Source organism: Schistocerca nitens, chromosome 8, assembly GCF_023898315.1.
Source record: "Schistocerca nitens isolate TAMUIC-IGC-003100 chromosome 8, iqSchNite1.1, whole genome shotgun sequence".
Taxonomy (NCBI): domain Eukaryota; kingdom Metazoa; phylum Arthropoda; class Insecta; order Orthoptera; family Acrididae; genus Schistocerca; species Schistocerca nitens.
The window spans coordinates 491,591,121-491,606,104 of record NC_064621.1 but is presented as its reverse complement, the minus strand read 5'-3'; positions in this window follow the sequence as shown (position 1 = coordinate 491,606,104).

Here is a 14,984-nt window from a genome sequence, read left to right as displayed (position 1 = left end):
TGACTCTGACGTCATGGCCGCCATCATGGATAACGGTATTTTGGAATGGGACCGGCCTTGTTACAATACTTACGACATCTCGCCTTACAACACACAAGTGTGCCAGCACTGTCAATTTCGTAGCTCTCCGTCAGGACACCTAGTATACTAATACTGTAGATGTGGCCAGATCAGAAATTGACATATGACTAAAGGGGCATAAACGGTCATGACAGCACCTGCAGCATTCTCCCCTCCCCCGCCGCCGCCCCAGGCACCGACGTGACAGTAATAATGTTAGGCGTCATTTGGCAATGAGAGCACTATTAAAACTAAGCTATAAAAAACTATCACCACAATCGTCACACCTGGGGATCACAACTAAGTTACTTTTTAGGAAAGCATCACTTGGCGCTCAACGAACACCGATGTGGGCAGACGTAGACAGTTTCCATAAGAAACACAGAATACACTAACGGCAGATACAAACTTCCAGGAAGGCACAAATTCATAACTCAGGGAAGAATCACATACGCCAGGGCACTAACAACAGAGCCCGTTACCGTCGCAAAACTAGATCACACAACACTGAACAACAACAAGAAAAAGGTGATTTTTCACCAAAATCAGCTAATCATAATTAAAGTCGTTCTGGTTGCAAGGGTTCCTTCAGAGCGAATCAATCAACGACCAGTGTTGTGTGACAACAGACGTTTCCTCCAACCCACCTCCTTCTTCCTCGTACACGGTGACTGTGTGGTGCACCCTCGCCCACCTTGCTAAATTTCGAACCGCTATATCTACATCTACATCTGCATCTGCGTGATTACTCTGCTATTCACGATTAAGTGCCTGACAAAGGGTCCAATGAACCACCTTCAAGCTGTCTCGGTACCGTTACACTCTCGAACAGCGCGCGGGGAAAACGAGCACTTAAATTTCTCTGTGCGAGGCCTGATTTCTCTTATTTTATCGTGATGATCATTTCTCCCTATGTAGGTGAGTGCCAACAGAATGTTTTCACAATCGGAGGAGAAAACTGGTGACGGAAATATCACGAGAAGATTCCTGTCGCAACGAAAAACGCCTTTGTTTTAATGATTGCCACTCCACGTATCATGTCTGTGGCACTATCTCCCATGTTTCGCGATAATACAAAACGATCCACCCTTCTTTGAACTTTTTCAGTATCATCCGTCAGTCCCACCTGATGCGGATCCCACACCGCACAGCATTACTCCAGAATAGGGCGGACAAGTGTAGTGTAAGCAGTCTCTTTTGTAGATCTGTTGCACCTTCTAAGTGTTCTGCCAATGTATCGCAGTCTTTGGTTTCCTCTACCCACACCATTATCTCTGTGATCGTTTCAACTTAGGTTATTTGTAATTGTAATCTCTAAGTGTTTAGTAGCATTTACAGCCTTCAGATTTGTGTTACTTATAGCGTAATCGAAATTTAGCGGATATCTTTTGGTACTCACGTGAATAACTTCACACTTTTCGGTATTCGGTGTCAAATGCCATTTTTCGCACCACACAGTTTTCTTATCTAAATCATTTTGCAATTCATTTTGGTCATCTGATGACATTACAAGACGGTAAAGTGGCCGAGCGGTTCTAGGCGCTACAGTCTGGAACCACGCGACCACTACGGTCGCAGGTTCGAATCCTGCCTCAGGCATGGATGTGTGTGATGTCCTTAGGTTAGTTAGGTTTAAAAAATGGTTCAAATGGCTCTGAGCACTATGGGACTCAACGTATAAGATCATCTGGCCCCTAGAACTTAGAACTACTTAAACCTAACTAACCTAAGGACAGCACACTCATTCACGCCCAAGGCAGGATTCGAACCTGCGACCGTAGCGGTCGCGCGGTTCCAGACTGTAGCGCCTAGAACCGATAGGCCACCCTGGCCGGCTTAGTTAGGTTTAAGTAGTTCTAAGTTCTAGGGTACTGATGACCTCAGAAGTTAAATCCCATAGTGCTCGGAGCCAAGACGGTAAATGACAGCCTCATGTGAAAATAATCTAAGAGAGCTACTCAGATTGTCTCCTATGTCGTTAATATAGATCAGGAACAGTAGAGGGCCTATAGCACTTCCTTGCGGGATGCCGGATATTATTTCTGTTTTATTCGATGACTTTCCGTCTATTACTACGAACTGTGTCCTTTCTGACAGGAAATCACGAGTCCAGTCGCACAACTGAGAGGATATTCCACAGGCACAAAGTTTGGTTAGAAGACGCTTGCGAGGAACGGTGTCGAAAGCTCTCTGAAAATCTAAAAATATGGAATCAATTTGACATCCCCTGTCGATAGCACTCATCACTTCATGAGTATAAAGAGCTAGTTGTGATCCGCAAGAACGATATTTTCTGAATCTGTGCTGACTATGTGTCAATAAATCGTTTTTCGAACTAGCTCTTAATGTTCGAATACAGTAAATGTTCCAAAACCCTACTGCAAATCGACGTTACTGATATGGGCCTGTAATTTAGCCGATTACTCCTACTTCCCTTTTAGGGCATTGGTGTGACTTGAGCAACTTTCTAGTCTTCTGATACGTAACTTTTTGTGAGCGAGCGGTTGTATATAACTGCTAAATATGGAGCTATGGCATCTGCATACGCTGAAAGGAACCTGACTGGTATACCATCTGCACCGGAAGCCTTGCCTTTATTAAGTGACTTAAGCTGCTTTGATACACAGAGGATATCTACTTCTATGTTTCTTATCTTGATTGGAATTCGTGAATATTTACTTAGTCTTCTTTGGTGAAGGAGTTTCGGAAAACCTTGTTTAAAACTCTGCTTTAGTGGCACTGTCATCAGTGACTTCACCGTTATTATCGCCCAGTGAAGGTACTGATTGCGTCTTGCCACTGGTGTGCTTTATGTATAACCAGAATCTCTGGGTTTTCTGCCACATTCCGAGGCAGAGTTTCGTTGTGGACATTATTAAAAGCATCTCGCATTGACGCACGCGCTATATTTCGAACTTCTTCAAAACTGCCAATCTTCGTGATTTGGCGTTCTTTCAAAATTTGGCGTGCTTTTTTTAGTTGCTTTTGCAACAGCGATCTGAACCGTTTTGTGTACCATGGGGGATCAGTGCCACCACTTTTTAATTTGTGTGGTATAATCTCTCAACTGCCGTCGATACTATCTCTTTGAATTCAATACACATCGTTCTACGCTTACGTGATCAGATCGGAAGGAGTGAAGACTGCCTCTCAAAAAGGCGTTAAGAGCATTTTAACAGCTTTTTTAATCAGATATACTTAGTGATTCTTTTTGATGGTTGAGGGTATTACGGTATTCAGCCTAGCAGCAACTACCTTGTAGTCGCTCATCCCTGTATTCGTCATGATACTCCCTATTTGTCAAGGATTATTTGTTGCTAAGAGGTCAAGTATTCTTTCGCAACCATTTACGCTTCGAGTAGGCTCATTAACTAATTCTTCAAAACAATTTTCTGAGAGAGCATTCAGTACAGTTTCGGATGACGTTTTATGCCTGCCGCCGTCTTTAAAGGTATAATTTTTTCCAGCGTATGAACGGTAGATTGATGTCGCGCCGACTATAATTGAATTAGTGGGGTACCTATTTGAAATGATACTCAAGTTTTCTTTGAACTGTTCAGCAACTACATCTTCTGAGTCGATGGTTCGGTAAAATTATACAATTAATAGTTTGGTCCCGCGCCCGGGTTCCCGGGTTCGATTCCCGGCGGGGTCAGGGATTTTCTCTGCCTCGTGATGACTGGGTGTTGTGTGATGTCCTTAAGTTAGTTAGGTTTAAGTAGTTCTAAGTTCTAGGGGACTGATGACCATAGATGTTAAGTCCCATAGTGCTCAGAGCCAATAGTTTGGTCCGATTGTCAAGTATATCCTCTACCCCTATTGTTTCGCAGGAACTGTTTACTTCAATTACACTACAAGGCAAACTACGTCTGATAGCTAGAAATACTCCACCACCAACAGTATTTAATCTATCCTTTCTGAACACCGTTAGATCGTTTGAAAAAATTTCGGCTGAACTTATTTCCGGCTTTAGCCAGCTAACTACACCTGTAACTATTTGAGCTTCATTGCTTTGTATTAGGGTTGGATCTCTGGTCCATTCACAAAACAGCTACGACAATTTACAACTACAATACCGCTCGTTTCTACAACTACCTTACTGTGTTTTACCTTCTGCTTTTAGACGGACGCCCTTTCTATGGTTCCCTGAGACCCTCTAAGCTAAAAAACCGCCCAGTCCCATCCACACAGCCCCCGCTACCCTTGTAGCTGCTTCCTGTATGTAGTGGGCTCCTGACCTATGAAGAGGAACCCGGAAACATACCACCCGGTGGCGCAAGTCAAGAAATCTGCAACCTACACGGTCACAGAACCGCCCGAGCCTCTGATTCAGACCCTCCACTTGGCTCTGCACCAAAGGACCGCTGTCGATTCTGTCGACGATGCTGCAGATGAGAGGCTCCGCCTTAATCTCGGAAAAAAGACTGGCAGTCTTTACCACTTACGATAGCCGCCAGAAACCAGAGAGAATCTCCACCGATCCAAAGCGACACACGTCACAGGTGCCGACATGGGCTACCACCTCCAGTTAGCTGCACTCTGTACTCTTCATGACATCCGGAAGCACATTTTCCACATCCGGATTGACTCCCCCGGGTATGGACACGGAGTGCACACTGGCTTCCTTCCCCTCCTTGGCAGCCATGTTCCTAAGGGGCCCCGTTACGTGCCTAACGTTGGAGCTCCCAACTACCAGCAAACCCACTCTCTGTGAATGCCCAGACCTTGCGGGCCGAGAAGCTTCCTCTGGAACAGGGTGGACGTCAGTAACGTCGATCTGCAGTAGGGTTTTGGAACATATACTGTGTTCGAACATTAAGAGCTAGTTCGAAAAACGATTTATTGACACATAGTCAGCACAGATTCAGAGTATACAGAGAAGTTGCAGCATTAGAAAATTGTAGCGAAATGCAGGAAGATCTGCAGCGGATAGGCACTTGGTGCAGGGAGTGGCAATTGACCCTTAACATAGAGAAATGTAATGTATTGCGAATACATAGAAAGAAGGATCCATTATTGTATGATTATATGATAGCGGAACAAACGATTTGAAGTGGAATGATCATATAAAATTAATTGTTGGTAAGGCGGGTACCAGGCTGAGATTCATTGGGAGAGTCCTTAGAATATGTAGTCCATCAACAAAGGAGGTGGCTTACAAAACACTCGTTCCACCTATACTTGAGTATTGCTCATCAGTGTGGGATCCGTACCAGACTGGATTGACGGAGGAGATAGAGAAGATCCAAAGAAGAGCGGCGCGTTTCGTCACAGGGTTATTTGGTAACCGTGATAGCGTTACGGAGATGTTTAGCAAACTCAAGTGGCAGGCTCTGCAAGAGAGGCGCTCTGCATCGCGGTGTAGCTTGCTTGCCAGGTTTGGAGAGGGTGCGTTTCTGGATGAGGTATCGAATATATTGCTTCCCCCTACTTATACCTCCCGAGGAGGTCACGAAAGTAAAATTAGAGCGATTCGAGGGGTCAACCTCAGTGCAGGCAGTACCCGTGGCGGCCACAGCGGTGAATCGAACGGGGGACACGTGGGTCGTGCTCGGCGTCCCTCGCATACCCTCGTCCGACCCCCCACGGTGACGGCCCTTGGCAGCAGCCTCAAGCCGTGTGACGGAATCCAATACTGCCTGAAACTGTGAGCGAAGGGTCACCAACTCAGCTCGCATCTGTACACAGCAATCACAGTGTTTATCCATTTCTGAAGTCGCTCTTGTTTCAAACTCGTATAGATACGTAATAAACAAACGGTGTATTCGCCTTATTAGCAGCAAGAACTCGCGATCCTCTCTCACTGACGGGCTAACTCACACTTAGCTGTTCTAAGCTAAACAAACGAAAGCCTGTATGAGGGTCGAGACAACGGTCGATACCAACGGCGGTACTGCACTCTGCACTGTTTTTAAAATGAAATGAAAGTATACTCCTAGTAAGCATTCAAACATGCAAGAAATTACAAAAATATACTAGTAACTATAACTGAAAAGAAGTCGCTCCTGTTTGAAGCTCGCAGAAATACGTAATAAACAAACGCTGAACTCGCCGTATTAGGAGCAGAAACTCGCGATCCTCTCTCACTGACAGGCTAGCCGATCCGGCTCATAGCTCTTACAAGGGGAGGCCGCCAATTGTGAAATTCAGATTCGATTCATACTGCGCATAATAATAGCTCATGGCCAGAAGTGTAATGTGGCAAAGCACCAAGATGCACTTCTCAGCCGTTGTCGAGAAAATCGACAGTTAAAAGAAACCGTTGCGGTTAAATGCTCTCTACGATTAATAATGTTCTACAGCGTCGTGGCGCAGCGGTAAGCGCTCGGATTCGTAATCCGAAGGTCGCCGGATCGAATCTCGCGCCCTGCAACTTTTTTTTTGGTATTTGTTTTTTGTAATTCAAATGTGTGTGCATATACACACACACACACACACACACACACACACACACATATATATATATATATATATATATATATATATATATATATATATATATATATACATATACATATACATACATCATTACGCTTTCCGCAAACAAAGTTGTATTTCACAAATGTTATTAATTGTCTTCATAATGTTAACCACGTAGAGTTAACGGAAGACGTAGAAACGATATTCCGAAACGAATACGTACAGCGTAAGTCAAACGTTGGAATTAGAACAGAGACCCCACGAACACAAATTTGCTGTGGCAGGTATGAAATATAAACTCCGTTACTCGCTCGTTACACTTGAAAGACAGATGTTGAATGGGCCGAAACGAGCAGCCGCATAACAGCGTAGTTGCCTGCTAACTTCGAAAGAAGGTAGATGCGGTCCCTAGCGCAACTTATAACATCGTCGTAAATCAGTGCGGACGGGAGAGCTTTGGAACACCGTGTTAAACAAACGGAAAAATAGAGGCGGTACAATTGGAGAGCGATCCGCCTTCACCAACATGCATAAGCAATTCATTAACAGTTTATATATATATATATATATATATATATATATATATATATATATATATATGAATTACAAAAAACTAATTAAAAAATTGCATGGCGCGAGATTTGATCCGGCGAACTTCGGATTACGAACCCGAGCGCTTACCGCTGCGCCACGACGCTGTTGAACATTAGTAATCGTAGAGAGTATTTCAAAGCAACGGTTTCTTTTAACTGTCGATTTTCTCGACAACGGCTGAGAAGTGCATCTTGGTGCTTTGCCACATTACACCTCTGGCCATGAGCTTTTATTATGCGCAGTATGAATCGAATCTGAATTTCACAATTGGCGGCCTCCCCTTGTTAGTAAATTGCAACAAGTATTAGATGTAAGTTCAGATCTTTGCGAAACCTTTTCTAGTAGAGAGGCAGCACAAATTGATGAATGGAAGAAAGATCGTAGCCTACCACTACTATGCGGTCCAGTCACATTAATGTGACCACCACCTATGTTCGACGTGAATGTGCAATAACCACTCACAGACGGCAACTGGCAGCACCAGAAGTGGAGGGTATATAAAGTGTATGCAGGGGACACGGTAAACAGTAGTTCGAGTGAGTACGACGAATGAGACGCAGACGGAAAACAAGCTCCGCACGCGTCGATCACCCAGCGGACGTGACTGAGGCTGCGCACGCGCAAAGAGGCGATCTCTGAAGTGCCCGATGGCTTTCCGGAGTGTGGTCCCCCTCGATTGGCAGTGGCAGACACTGAAACACCATCTGTAAGAAGCGACAGCTGCATCTGTGGTGTGTGACGTGACTTTCCGCAGCGTGCTGTCTCTCCCGCAGCAACGGTCACACAACGGCGGACGAGTCCATGGGTTCGCACGCTAAAGATACTGTTCGATGGAGGCGTGTAGCGTGGGAAATTCACTCTTACGTAGTCGCACGAATGTTAGACGTTAGGGAGTAGGCAGACGACTCATCCCAGCAGCAAGAAATGTGGCTTAGCGGACGGGACCACCGTCGCGCACGCTTCTGTATCTGCTGAACGGCAGTCGAGCGTTGAGCATGCTCCGCCTCCTGTAGCTTCCAGCGGCGCTAACGATACGCCACCTGCACCAGTGCCATTCGCACAAACTAATTTGATCAATATTGAAGTGGCCGAAGAAAATCTGGCCTTAGTAAGGAGTACCTTGCCCACTAGCAGACTACGCTAGGCTGAAATGAAGGTGGAAACGCAATCGCGGAAGGGCCGAGATGACGCAACTGATGTGTTGAATCCTACTAAACGTACGGCACCTACTTGTACCAATCCAGGAGTTCGTAAGAGAAGTGAGGCCCCTTCAAAGAACGCTGAAACCAAAGACAGGCAACCACTTATGATCACGGCTTCACCAAGCCAAACTGCATACTGCAAAGGCAGTCAAGCTTTCAGTTCCCTCTGATGCTGCAACAGAGAACCGTTTCTCCAGGCTTAACGGCACTGCCGCTAACGCTAAGTCCCCTGAAATGGATACAACCGTATTATCACAGCAGAACAAAGGGACGGCTACCGCAGAATCTGTTACAGTACAATAGACAGAGGCAGACAGGTCCTTGCAAATAAAACCCAAATCAATGACGCAGTCAGACTTCAAGGTCCGAATTTCAGGACTATATTTATGCAGAGTAACAGTTCTTATATAAAATGTTTGCCACGAAATCATGGAGCTCATTGAATTTGAGAAACTAAACTACTTTATACATTCGTCTGTGCCACGAAACCTCATTAAAGCAGTATTCCGACAACTGCAACTCCACACGAAAACAGACCAGCTCCGCTAAGTAATAGTGGCCCAGCTCTTCCCAATTCGTTCCGTATCTAAAAATAAGTTCCCTAAAACCCACAAGAAACAAGCACTCTCTTGTGTGTTGCTTCTCGACAATGTCGGGAATCGCAAAATTTTCCTAGTGGAGAGAGTAGCCAATATTAAAAGCGAATTTGAAAAACTACGATGTAGTCGTCAACGAGTTTAGTGATTTCATTACCAGGGCGTGGACTGTGTGCCACGGTTCTTGACTATGCTGAAAAGTTTGCCCGAAATGTGCCAGTAATCACCCCACCCTTCTGCGGACTGATGCGCCGAAGTGTTGAAACTGCCCGGCAAAGCACGTCGTGAATTACTGGGGCAGTGCAGCCTTAAAACGCTGCCCTGCGAGAAATAATTCCCGCCTGAATTCCGCAAAGGCACAAACGCTACCGGTCGTTCCAGTGCTCCGCAAGCGGCTCGTAAATAAGCTCGCGAAGGTGCGAAGCACGTTGGTACTTTGATTTTTTGAAACAGCCGCCGCCCCAACGTCACTAACCTTGGTGAGCGGACATGGGTGGGGAAAGCAGCTCCGGGTACCGAGGTAGTCATTCAGAAAGCCGACTGCAGAGGAAGCACCGCCACCTCCAAACACCACCAACACCGACTGCTGGAGATCACTGGATCTCGTATCTTTTGTAGTTCTGACACTCGTAATGCCTTGCCTACTTGTCTGCTCTTTTCGTTCGGTTTTGATTCTGTCTGCTCTAGGTGTCATCTTGTTAGACAATAAGCACCCTGCCCTTCGTGTAGTTGCTCACGGGTGCGGAAGGAGAACAGAGCACTTTCCGCAGTGGCAGCCACATACTGTCCGTCCGCCAGCAAAAACAGAGAGGAAAAACATCGAAACTGTACTCCAGCTATTGAGACTGGAAGTGAAAAATCAAGTTCCAGCAGTACAGATGAGTAAGAGTGCTAATATTAACAGTGAAATAGCTCATACTGGAACTCCCTCAGGCCACACCATCTGCATTGCAGGCGGCCTTTCAGGCTGCACTCCCGATAGTCACTCAGACCCACCATGTCTGAACCGATCAGATGCTTAACCGTTTGCGTTAGGAATGCCAAAGGCCTTGGAACACAGGAAAGCGAATTTCGCCAGTTCCTACTAGAAGAAGCTATTGATATCTGTTTGATGAGTGAAACAAAACTCAAGCCAGGAATACACGTGAAGGTCTCAAACTACTGCTGCTATCACACCGATCGCGAAGTGGCGCTGCTGTCTATGTCAAAACAAAACTGGGACACAGTTTTGTTCACCATCCTGAGCTTGAAGGCGTCACAGTCAGCACGTTCAAGGACCAAGTTTTGTTAATAACGACTTATCGCCTACATAGAAGGAACTTAATCCCGCGAGATGTCGATAAGTTCCTCTCTATGCTTGGTAGAATATTCAAACACGCCGAGCGGAATTCGCGCACAGCCCCTTGCGCATAGCAGAGTCGGACGGTACGATAATAGTGCGGCTCTAAAGCCAAACTATTTATCCATAACCTGGCCGCCCTGAGGTCTTAGACAGTTCCATATTAAAAGCGCTGGCTACCAGACATACATTTACACTAGGTGTGCAGCTTCGTGGATCATGTACTTGTCATCCTTGATCTTGATCTGGACGGAAATTACCCACTGAATGACCGCCGACAGTTAAGGGACGTCGACTGGGATCACTTTAAAATGCACCTAGCCGACACACTTCCCGTTATTTCTAGCCCTGACGAAGCCGGCCTGGAACAGGCGCTGACAGTATTCACACACCTCACGCTGCGAGCCGTTGACGTGGCACTCCACGGCACCCTTAACGTAAGCAAGATTTCTCCCGACACCATCCTCCAAACATCTCGGTATTGACCACGAAGAAAAATATTTCGTGAATGGCAGTCTACACGGCAACCGCCACGAATCGGCGATAAAATCGTCTTAGCCGAGAAATTAAAGTCGTTGTCGACCAGCACCGGAATCGGAACCGAGAGAGCAAAATATCCACCCCCAGAATTTGTGATAACAGCGCACGGCGCATGACCAAACAGTTTCTGCGGAGGAGATATCGCATTCTGGCGCTGCAAGTCGGGCGTGAGATTGTTCGCGAGCTGGAAGCCAAGGCAGATGCGTTGGCGGACGCGTTCGTGGAGAGTTTCACGCCTGTCGACGACGCAGTTAAGCACGTAAGATCAGTGAAAGATCGTTTACCAGTTTTCCTGGGAAATAGGTACTAGGACTACGTCATTGACGCAATAACTGAGAAAGAGATGCCGATTCAACTCTCCCAACCTCAATGCCCGTAAGGCAGGTGGTGTCTATCAGATAGAAAATACAATCCTCCAGCAAATGCCGCATGAAACTGTTCATATTCTGACCGGTCTCTCTGACAACATTTTACTTAACGGCACATTCCCCTCTGCGTGGAAACACGTGGAGGTTGTTCTCATTCCCAAACCCGGAAATGATGCAGCACTCGCGCACAATTATAGGCTGATAAGCTTTCTGCCAGCCTTTTCTAAGGTTTTCGAAATGTTTGACTCCAAACAACCGTGCAGAGACCTGAAGGAGTTTTTGCTCCCGTATGAGCAGCTCGGGTTCTAGAGAGGGCACTAAACAACGGCCCCTTAGATTGGCTGAGCAGGCAATGGGAGCGCTGGACCGTAGGGGCGGTACTTCGCGACGTGTCCTAGGCATTTGACAGCTTGTGGCATAGCGGCGGCCTCCTGTACAAGCTTCTTGTGTTGGGGTACCGGTGTCACATGTCCAACTGCTCAAGTACTGCGAAGTGACCGCACTTTTCACGCTCGAGAGGACGAATTTAAATCCACAGCAAGACGCTTCCGGACGGGACTACCGCAGAGTCCATACTCTGCCCCCTGTTTACACTCTGGATACGTCTTACATGCGAAAAACTCGCAGAGTCGAGCTGTCGCAGCGCGCAAATAATGAGGCATCGTCTACAAGAAGCATGCAACGGTCCTGGATTTTGGGCGACGAAATGCCGACACAAGATTAACGCAGCAAAACTCCAAGCCCCGGTCATCACGAGGTAAAAGCTTCCTGCGGATTTAATACCGTTTTGTGTCACGGGACGCCCCATTCCTATGCTCACGAACCGAGAAATACCTCGACGAGACTCAAGATCTGGGCACACATTCGCGAAATAGGAGGGAACGCACGCTTTACCCAATCATAAACTCAACAACGACTCTATCCACCCGATGTGGTTTAATACTATATCTGGTACTCGTCAGGCCCCTTATAGAGTACCGTTCTAGCCGGCCGAAGTGGCCGTGCGGTTCTAGGTGCTGCACTCTGAAACCGCCAGACCGATACTGTCGCAGGTTCGAATCCTGCTTCGGGCATGGATGTGTGTGATGTCCTTGGGTTAGTTAGGTTTAACTAGTTCTAAGTCCTAGGGGACTGATGACCTCAGAAGTTGAGTCCCATAGTGCTCAGAGCCATTTGAGCAAGAGTACGGTTCTGTGAACAGGAGCAAAGCTGCTCAGGTCCACACAGAAAGTGCAGAACAAATCACTCTGTCTTGCTCTGCACTTACCAGTCCGCTTCCCCACAAGGTAACCTCGCGAAGAGGCTGGCGTCTCTGTGTTTCAGGACCGCATCAAAATGACCGCTGGCCAATTCTAAGATGCAGCGCAGTGGTACGAAAATCCAGATACATTGACGCCCTACACAAGGTGGCCGGACCTATAGGGTGAATAAAAGAACCCAATAAAATCAGTGTTTTAACTAGAGACAATCAGGGCAGACACATGAAAAACGGGCAGAATTAAAACAGAATGAATAGGCCAGTTAAGTAGGCAAGGCACTAAGAGTTCCAGAACTACAAAAGCAAATACATCCAAAGATTTAAAGTCAGTTGGTAGCGGTAGCACGGTAAATACTGCAGCCGTTATCGTAAAACGGGAACGGAGTGATTTATCTGACGTCCAAAAGCGTTTGATCACTGGATTTTGGGCCAGGGATGAGAGAATATCCGAAACGGTTAAGTTTGTAAACAGTTCGCATGCCGCAGTGGTTGAAGTACACCGTTCGTGGTAAAATGGATTTATCGAAAACAAGCGTCGAGCCATCTGTGGTGCACCACGCGACATAGATGACAGTGCTGAACGACAGCTGCTGAGACGTGTATGGACAAATAAACGTGCATCTGTTGAACAACTGACTGTCCAGATGAACCAAGGAGCTCTCAACAATGTCTCCTCAACGACCGTTCAGCCAACGTTACTGTCTATTGGCGTCTAGTCCATGCAACCATGCTAATTTCTTTTCACCCGCGAAAGAAGCTGGAATTGGCACGTTAATGCTGCAATTGGTTGTCCACTGGCAGCAAATGATTCGCGTTTCATGCTCTACTCGGCATGAAACATCAGTAAGCAAATACTCTGCAACAATCATCCGTTTGGTCCAGGCCGAGAGAGGGAGCGTTATAGTCTCGGGAAAGTTTTTTATTCCCTGGGTAATCTTGTCATTCTGGAAGGCGCAATGGATCAACACAAGTATGCACCTAACCTTGGGGCCTATGTCTACCCCTACATGCAGTTGATTTCTCCTCGGCACGATGACATGTACTGGCTGGACACTACAATGTTTTACACAGCTCGCATTGTACGTGCGTGATTACAAGAACACAAGGATGAATTTACCATAATATCCTGGCCACAAACTTTCCCCTACTTAAGCCAAACAGAATCTGTGGAACCACCTCGAATGGGCTGATTGTGCTATTGTGGCTCAACCGGGAGCCCTAGTGCAGCCAGCTATTCATGGCATTGGTCTGCATTCCTGTCGGTACCATCCAGAATCTCATGACCCTCTACCTGCTCGCTCTAGAAATGTTGGTTATTCAGGTTTTCAACAAATGGTCATATTAATATGGCTAGACAGTGTACATTCCCGCCGTACGTGGAGTAATACTGCCGCATGAAATCTTAATTTATTGTTCCCTTACCACCAACTGTACTCATTTGGCGGACAGTACTCACCATATACTAATGAATGTGCCAGCAAAATTATATCATTGTACGACACATTGTTCAGGAGATATGAAGCCATAAACGCTGAGATGTATGACGAACTGTCCCATCACGCATGAAGTTTGAACTTATTACTTCATTACTGCTAACTCTATTCGTAACACATTTCGCAGACATTAGGCACATATCACTATTAATAAAATGTTAGGGGCTATTACGCCGTGATAGAATGGATTTCACTTTAAAACACGTTTCGTTCCCATCTGCGGACATTCGACAAAGCTGCGATTCCTCTCGAAAATGTCCTTCGCAGATATGGACGGAACGTCGGGTTTTAAAGCGAAATCCATTAGACCACGGCATAATAGCAGGGAACTTTTTATTAATTGTAACATCTCCAGCCGTGGAAGTTTGCACTTTACAATAGGCACATATACACCACAGTATGTAGAAAGAAAATTACATTATTGTACGGCACATAGTTATCGAGATATGGCGTTATAAACATTGAGCTGCGTGAAAGTGAAACTGAAGGGGGAAAATCGTTAGAGAAACAAGTGAAATATTTGTACAAATATGTGTGAGTTATATTAAACATACGTGACATGTGCGTATGCAGGGGAAATCCACTGGCAGATACTCCTCCTAAACACCTCGGTCGATGTCAGCACATAATACTTACTATGTGCAAATAAATTCTGTGTTGGTAAGAACCATCAGCGTCCTATTGATTGGAGAGAGAACGTGGAAAGAGAATGGAGCAAGAGAAGATGGACAGTCAGAGAGGAGATACAAGACCAGGCAATTAAGTGTGATTTGCAATCGACGAAGACGTAGATTTAGGTTAACACAGACGGGGGGAGGAAGAGATGGACAGAGAGAGTGGAAGGAGGAATTGGACAAAGAAAGGAAAGGGGAGGAGACGGACAGAGAAAGGAATAAGGAGGAGATGGAAAGAGACAAGCGCGAGGAATAGATGGACATAGAGAAGGTGGAGGATGAGATGGACAGAGGGAGGGGAGAGATGGGTAGAGAAGGCAAAAAGGAACAGATGGACAGACAGAGGAGGGAGGAATGTTTGAGAAGGGGGGGGAGAACGTGGATCGCAAGAGAGGGGGAGGAGAATGTGGACAGAGAAGCTGACGAGGAAAAGGACAAAG